Source organism: Gavialis gangeticus, unplaced genomic scaffold (assembly GCF_001723915.1).
Source record: "Gavialis gangeticus isolate Ggan-Ray unplaced genomic scaffold, GavGan_comp1, whole genome shotgun sequence".
NCBI classification, from domain to species: domain Eukaryota; kingdom Metazoa; phylum Chordata; order Crocodylia; family Gavialidae; genus Gavialis; species Gavialis gangeticus.
Genome location: NW_017729028.1, coordinates 7,888,836 through 7,895,128, shown reverse-complemented (window position 1 = coordinate 7,895,128; position 6,293 = coordinate 7,888,836). Strand labels below are relative to the sequence as shown.

Here is a 6,293-nt window from a genome sequence, read left to right as displayed (position 1 = left end):
CTACTTATAGCAAACTAAGGGAAGAAAAGGGATTAGGTAATAAAGACAGAAAAAGGTTCATAATCATACAGAGCAATGGTCACCAACCAGTTGATCCCGATCGTGGAGTCTCTGACAGTCTATCTCAGTTTGTCAGAGGCTCCACGATCAGTAGCAGCAGGATGCACATGGCTGGGCTGAGCCATGCCCCCTGCCACCTGGGCTGGGCTGGGCTGGGTGAGTGGGGTCAACGCCCAGGCATCTTGTTGGGGGGGAGGGCGGGGCCACGCTCCCCCGTAACTTGGTGTCATCCATGTACTTGACCAGTGAGCTCTTCACTTTCACATCCAAATCATTGATCCTGGGGTGCCAAAAAATGATCTTCACCATAAAATGTTGGAGACCACTGATATAGAGCATATGGTATTTGCATATGCAGGGTTTAAATAGAGCAAGATAGTGATGGAAGTGAGAGAATGGGGATGAAAAAGACATTGCAGCAGAAAAGTAAGCTGAAGTCAGGTGAGCAAATGCCATCCCTTCAACCTGGAGGCAAGGCAGAGCCGAACTTGGGTTGAGTAGGTGCATAGGGCAATCCAGGATTTTAAAAAGAGGTGTGGGAGCAATGACTGGCACTGCAGGGGTGGCTGCACTCCCACTCCCATCCTTCCCTCTCAACTGGGGCAGGCTGACCATGCATCTGGGGACTTTTTAAAAAGTCTCTGAATCAGGTAAAATTCCCCCTTCCTCTTCTGGCACCCAGTCCCTTCTCCTTAATGCTCAGCAGCACTTCCCTTCCCATTCTTATTCTCAGCCTCTCTACTTACAGGAAGGGAACCTGCCTGCCCACCACAGTCCCAGCTGCTCCTGCCCTATTCCAGCTAGGGCTGTGGGGAGTGGCTGCATGGAGAACTGGGCTTAGCCAGGGATAGCAGCGGTAGCAGGTGGGCTCCCACTGCCTGCACCTGCCTGCAACAGCCACTGTCCCTGGCTGAGCCTGGCTCCCCATGTAATCCCACTGAAGTGGGACAGGAGTGGCTCTGGAGCTCTCCCTGCCCCTGGGGCAGTTGGAGACAGTGGCAGCAGTGGGTGAGCAGAGGAGAGGAGGGAGGTGCCACTCAGCATAGAGGGGAAGGAAGAAGGTCCTAGGGGAGGGGGAATTCTTACCTGGGGACTTTACAAAGTACTTAGCACTGCTTCCTCTGCCAGGTCTGAAATTAAGGTATGACCATGCAACTGCATCCCCTCTGGATCCACTCCTGGGGAGGTTGAGAGAAGAGAGACTTCTGCCATGTGGTAGGGGGACATTTGCCTTGACAAGAACTTGACTACTAAGGGATGTATTTCCTAGCTATACCTTGGCAAAGGTATACCTGGCATCAGTGGCTGCATGTGAGCCTCAATTAGTTTTTTTAATTGACAGAAACTTGGCAGCACTACCCTATGGACCAGGCAGATGCTGAGAAAAAAAAGAGAAACTGCTATTTTTTAAAAGTTTATCAAACTTAGGTGCCCTAGTTAATGCTTAGCACTTACAAGTGGTTTTCTCTTAGTTGTTTCAAAGCACTTCTCCAATATGTCCTGGTGCCCTCAGTCAGATTAGACAGATGGGGAAACTGAGGCCAGCAGCAGTCTGGAATAGACTCTGTAGCTATCACCAGGTTCAATAATCATAGCCATACAGGCTGTTTACAGACGTTTAAAAAAATTTACTTTACCAAAAGAAGCAGCATGTTACTTTGACCCAGCTCCACAGTGTCTGTATAGATTGGGTGCTTCAGCAGGTCTTTTTGGCTCCTTTATCTAAAGCTGATTCAATCAGTTATTAGATAAAGGTGCCAAAAAAGCCCCACTAAAGTGCCCAATGTATACAGGCATTGGACGAGCTGGGTCCAACTAATGCACTGCCTCTTCTGGCCAGGTGCTGGGCTTGGTGTGGGAGTGCACCAAGTTTAAAATAAAACACCAGTTTTTTGTTCCTTTTTTTAACATCTGTAAGCAGCCACAGTGAATGAGAAGAACTAGACAAGTTGTACTGTGAAACAGTAGATGACCTCTGCACACCCCTGTGTTTGCCTCTGACTAACTAGCTGAACTGAGAGACCATCTCCCAATTCCCAACCTCTGTATCCTAGTAAAGGAGCATCTCCAAATGACAACTCTATCACCAAACCCCCAGTTGTACTGACCCCCTATTCCCTTTGGACCCTGAACTGCACTCACAGTGTTAAATATTCATTTTTTTAAATCTCAGCACTCCCTCGTCCACAACTGTTACTCTGAGGTTTTTGTCTCACTTTTCTTTGCTCAAGTCAAAGAGAATATTTGCGGTTTTGCAAATTGTGCTATATTACAGTACATTGCAGTGGCTCTCCTTGGAAACAAGAAAGGACTGGTGATACCATAGCCTTATTTATCACCCTTCATGGGATGTTGATGTTTTTGTTAGGTTTGTCTGCAGTGCTGTAGCTCCTGCTGAATACAGACAGAAAGTGATTACTTAACTGCATCATCCTACATGCACGGAGGTGGTTTTAACAGTGTTAGTGTGAAGTCAGGCAGAAGGTAGGGCAGGGTGGCACCTCAGAGACTAACTGGTTCAGAGAAGCATGACCTTTCATAGGCAGCACCTTACATTGTCTGATGCTATGAAAACTCTGAACCAGTTAGTCTCTAAGGGTGTCTTTACACATGCTGCATTGGGGGGGTGCGTTTTAATTAGAGCAGCACTCGGGAGGTGCTTTAATTAAAACATCCACAGAGTCTTGTGTATTCAGTGTCCCACACTTCAAAATGACAGTGGAGGCACTTTAATTAAGCTCATTCAACAAGCTTTAGTTAAAGCGCCCCCACCACCATTTTGAAATGTGGGGATGCTGACGCCGAGGGTGCTGGAGCAGTCGAATTAGAATGATCCAGCAGACTCAATTAATCAAGTCTGCTCTGATACGTTCTAATTCGAATGCGTTGGAGCAGGCGCCGGGCATGTGTATAGGTGTCCCAAGGCAGCGATTTTCAACAGGGGTGCCACAGCACAGATGCCATTAGGTGTGCCATGCTGCCTGGCCCCTGTGTGAGGAAGTAAATGCTTTGTCCCCCCTATCCAGTGCCCTGCATTTGTCCCAGTTACTCAGTGGAGCTTGCGGCTGCTCCTCTAGGGACTGCCGATGCCCTCCCTCACCCCCTGGCAGCCTGTGTCAGCTACCCCCATGCTCCCAGCAGTGTACTCTGCTGTGGGTGGATGAAGGGGCAGACATGGGACCAGAGCTACATTTTGAAACCCACCTCCCACCACTTCTGCCACCCTACTGGGACCGGTGAGAGGAGCCATGGGGGTGATCATCAGCGTGTGAGACCCTGCAGGAGCAGCTTCAGTGATGGGGTCTGCCCCATCAGGTGCAGACGGGAGGGAGGCAGTGAGGGGGCAAACAATGGAAAGAGCAGGACACGGCAGGGTTAGGTTCTGCCCTTGCTGCCTTCACCTGGCACCAGCTAGATCAGTGGTTCTTAACCTTCTTTGGCCACAAAAATGAAGTTATGTAGGAGCACCTTGAGGTTCAAAAGTTTGACAACCACTGTTCTAAAGTGACATCCTGCCCTATCTTCAATGCTCCTACCTGCAATAACACATATGTAAAACATGTAATATATAATAAACATATTTCAAATAATTTTAATGCATCTTTTTAAAATCGGGTTTGGTAAGAAAGGCATTGCCTGTTTTTTATATCCAGATAAATGCTCTTTTAGTAGATTAGTGTGAAACAGTGTCACCTTGTGGTCGGTTAGCTTCTTCTTGATTATGTCTTTTATTTCATATGGGAAGTCTAGAGGAAGATTCCTCATTGTTTAAATACGTGTGTGTGCGCATAGACATGCTTTTGTAATATCATACCAAATTAGTTTCAAACAGAAACTACAATAGCATTACTTTTCTACGCTTGCTGAATTATGTTTCATGGTGAAAATAATTTACTTTTTTGATTCAGTGCTATTAAAAGTTGATTTTTAGCATTTCTAGGTAATTCTATTAATGCTCAAAAGAAACCTCAAGACAAGTCATTCTCATTCCATATTCATAAGACTAGAATATGTCCTGTAAGGGAACACTGGCAGGGAGAGGAACTGGATGACCTAGTCAGTAGGTCTTTTCCAGACCTAACATCTGTGATTCTGAAAGCTCCTAGCTGGGAGGGAAAAGTCTGATGAAAAATCCAAAGAAATTCAGAGTCTCAAACTGTGTAGCTCCAGGTTGGTATTTGGGTATTTCCAAGCTCAGTGTCACTCTCTCTCTTTCTCACACCACCTCCCCCCCAAATGGATCCCAAACTAGTATTTTTTATAAAAGTCTGAAACATCACCAACCAGTCCAGGAAACAGTGACTTGAGCTGAAATCTTAACCAGTAACAATGCCACTTTCGAAGAGCTGATGTCATCTGCAAAGCCCAGCTGTGCTGCATTCCAGTTAAAACTGGTAGTATGCTCACAGTAGCATACCCAGCTGCATAGGTATTTTGTTTTCTACCAGTATCACTTTCTCACCTTGACTAAGAGTCTGGTTCATTTGGCTGTCCCTGAAACTGATTGCTGATCTAAAGCAAAACTAGAGAGTAGAGTCCTTAGGAGACTCTTTAAAATGTTTTGAGGTTTTTTTGGCAGAAAAGAAGGGATAATCTGTGACCTCCCTGTATTCCTCTTTATTTTCTGAGCAACACGTCCTCCAGGGTCTATCACTAACACTCCCCAGTTGGCCCACTGATATTGCTGAAGATGGGTGGGAAGTGTTCCCAGAGGCCATGAATGCCCTCCTTACTGTCTGGGATTCAGCTTGGCCATAATCCATGTTGGCATGGCTGGTCACACATTAGGCCAGATTTCCTACTGCAATAGTTATACCAACTTCAGAGGAGTTCTACTACACAATGTGTCTGATGTACTGAGTCATAATGATTTCTGTGCCAAAACCTCCTTCCTAAGCTGAAAATAGAATGGAAAAAAACAAGGAGGAGACTCACTGGGGTCTGGATGAGTAATAAAAAGATGGCTGTAAGCTGCAGTAATGAGATGCTGAATTTACTTAACTTTTTACTGTCCTGTTCGCAGGAAGCAGGCCTCACTCACAACCCTGTGATATTTCAGTTAGCTGCAGGATGGGGAGGCTTGCGTAATGTGCATCATTTTAACCCATATAAACACAGACACAAATTATCTGCTGCATTTGCAGCATATATATCACCTCTAATGTGAGCACCCTGGGATGTGATTAGTTTTCATTATGCCTGTTCTATGCCATACACTGTGTGACAGCTCATGCCATGTCCTGATCTTCTGCTAAAATCACTTTAACCAGGTCATTACAAATCTCCGTTATTTGCTCATCTTGAGTCAATGGAGAGCAGAGTCAAAGGACAGAACTGGGAAAGTGTGAACCGCAGTTTGCTTTCTTCTCTTTTCACTCTCCCATAGTTTTCCTTGATGCAATAGATGAACAGTCAGTAGATGCCTACATACTCCAAAAAACATTTCTCTTGAGAAACAAGTGCTGTTGCTGGAAGATCCTCATAGAGGTAGGAGCTAATTTTGCAGTGAGCTGCAAGTTCTGCTAACCAAAGAGACACTCAGTCCTCATGACTAATTGATTTTCTCCTCCGCCCACATAGCAATACATCTTACAATGTGGAGGAGACAGCCACAGGAAAAACATGCATTGTATAATTTAAACACCCCACGCCCTCCTCCCTCAGGAAAGTGCTGGAAGATGGAAGACCCCTGGTTATGTTCTTGCTGTGATGAGAGTTGTAACACTGACCGCTGCTGGAAGTGTGCATCTCCATTTGGTGTTGATGGATCCTGCTGTCACTGGAATGTAGGGCTTATGGCGTCTTCACTGCTGTGGACTGGGGTCAGGTTCATCGCTGCTGGTAGAGGGTGGTGAAAGTTTCACCTGTGTTACAGTGGGTTTGCAGCATAAGGAGACCAGTGTTGCCTTCCCTCAGAGGCAACAGCAAAGGATGACAGCGTTTTCTCTCCATCGTGGAAAAGGGAGGGGGATTCATAGGACAGCTTAGGCAGATGTTTGTCTTGGGGTGATTTAGACCAGGGCTGTCCAATTTCTGAGTGGCCATGAGCCATAGCCCCCCAGCCACATACCACACGGGCTGCACCCCCCCGCCCGCCCCTCAGGCCATGTGCCACATGGTACCACATGGACCCAATACCACTGCACCCTTATGGTGCCCACATGCTATGCTGCATAGGCGCTACCCTTTGCCATGCCATGCAGTCAGCACCCTGCACTGAACCATAGTGGGGC

General features: G+C 46.6%; 1 long non-coding RNA gene across 2 annotated transcripts in view; it reads left to right on the top strand.

Moving 5' to 3' along the window:
* The window catches only part of LOC109300152, a 108,058-nt gene that overhangs the window by 67,382 nt on the left and 34,383 nt on the right, over positions 1-6,293 (top strand). Inside the window, exon 1 of one of the 2 annotated variants that reach the window (XR_002098143.1) lies at positions 5,437-5,547. The exons of the other annotated variant lie outside the window; for it this stretch is intronic. This is a non-coding gene — a long non-coding RNA (uncharacterized LOC109300152). Of the gene's footprint in view, positions 1-5,436; positions 5,548-6,293 lie in introns of those variants that run through there. 2 annotated transcript variants of the gene reach the window in all.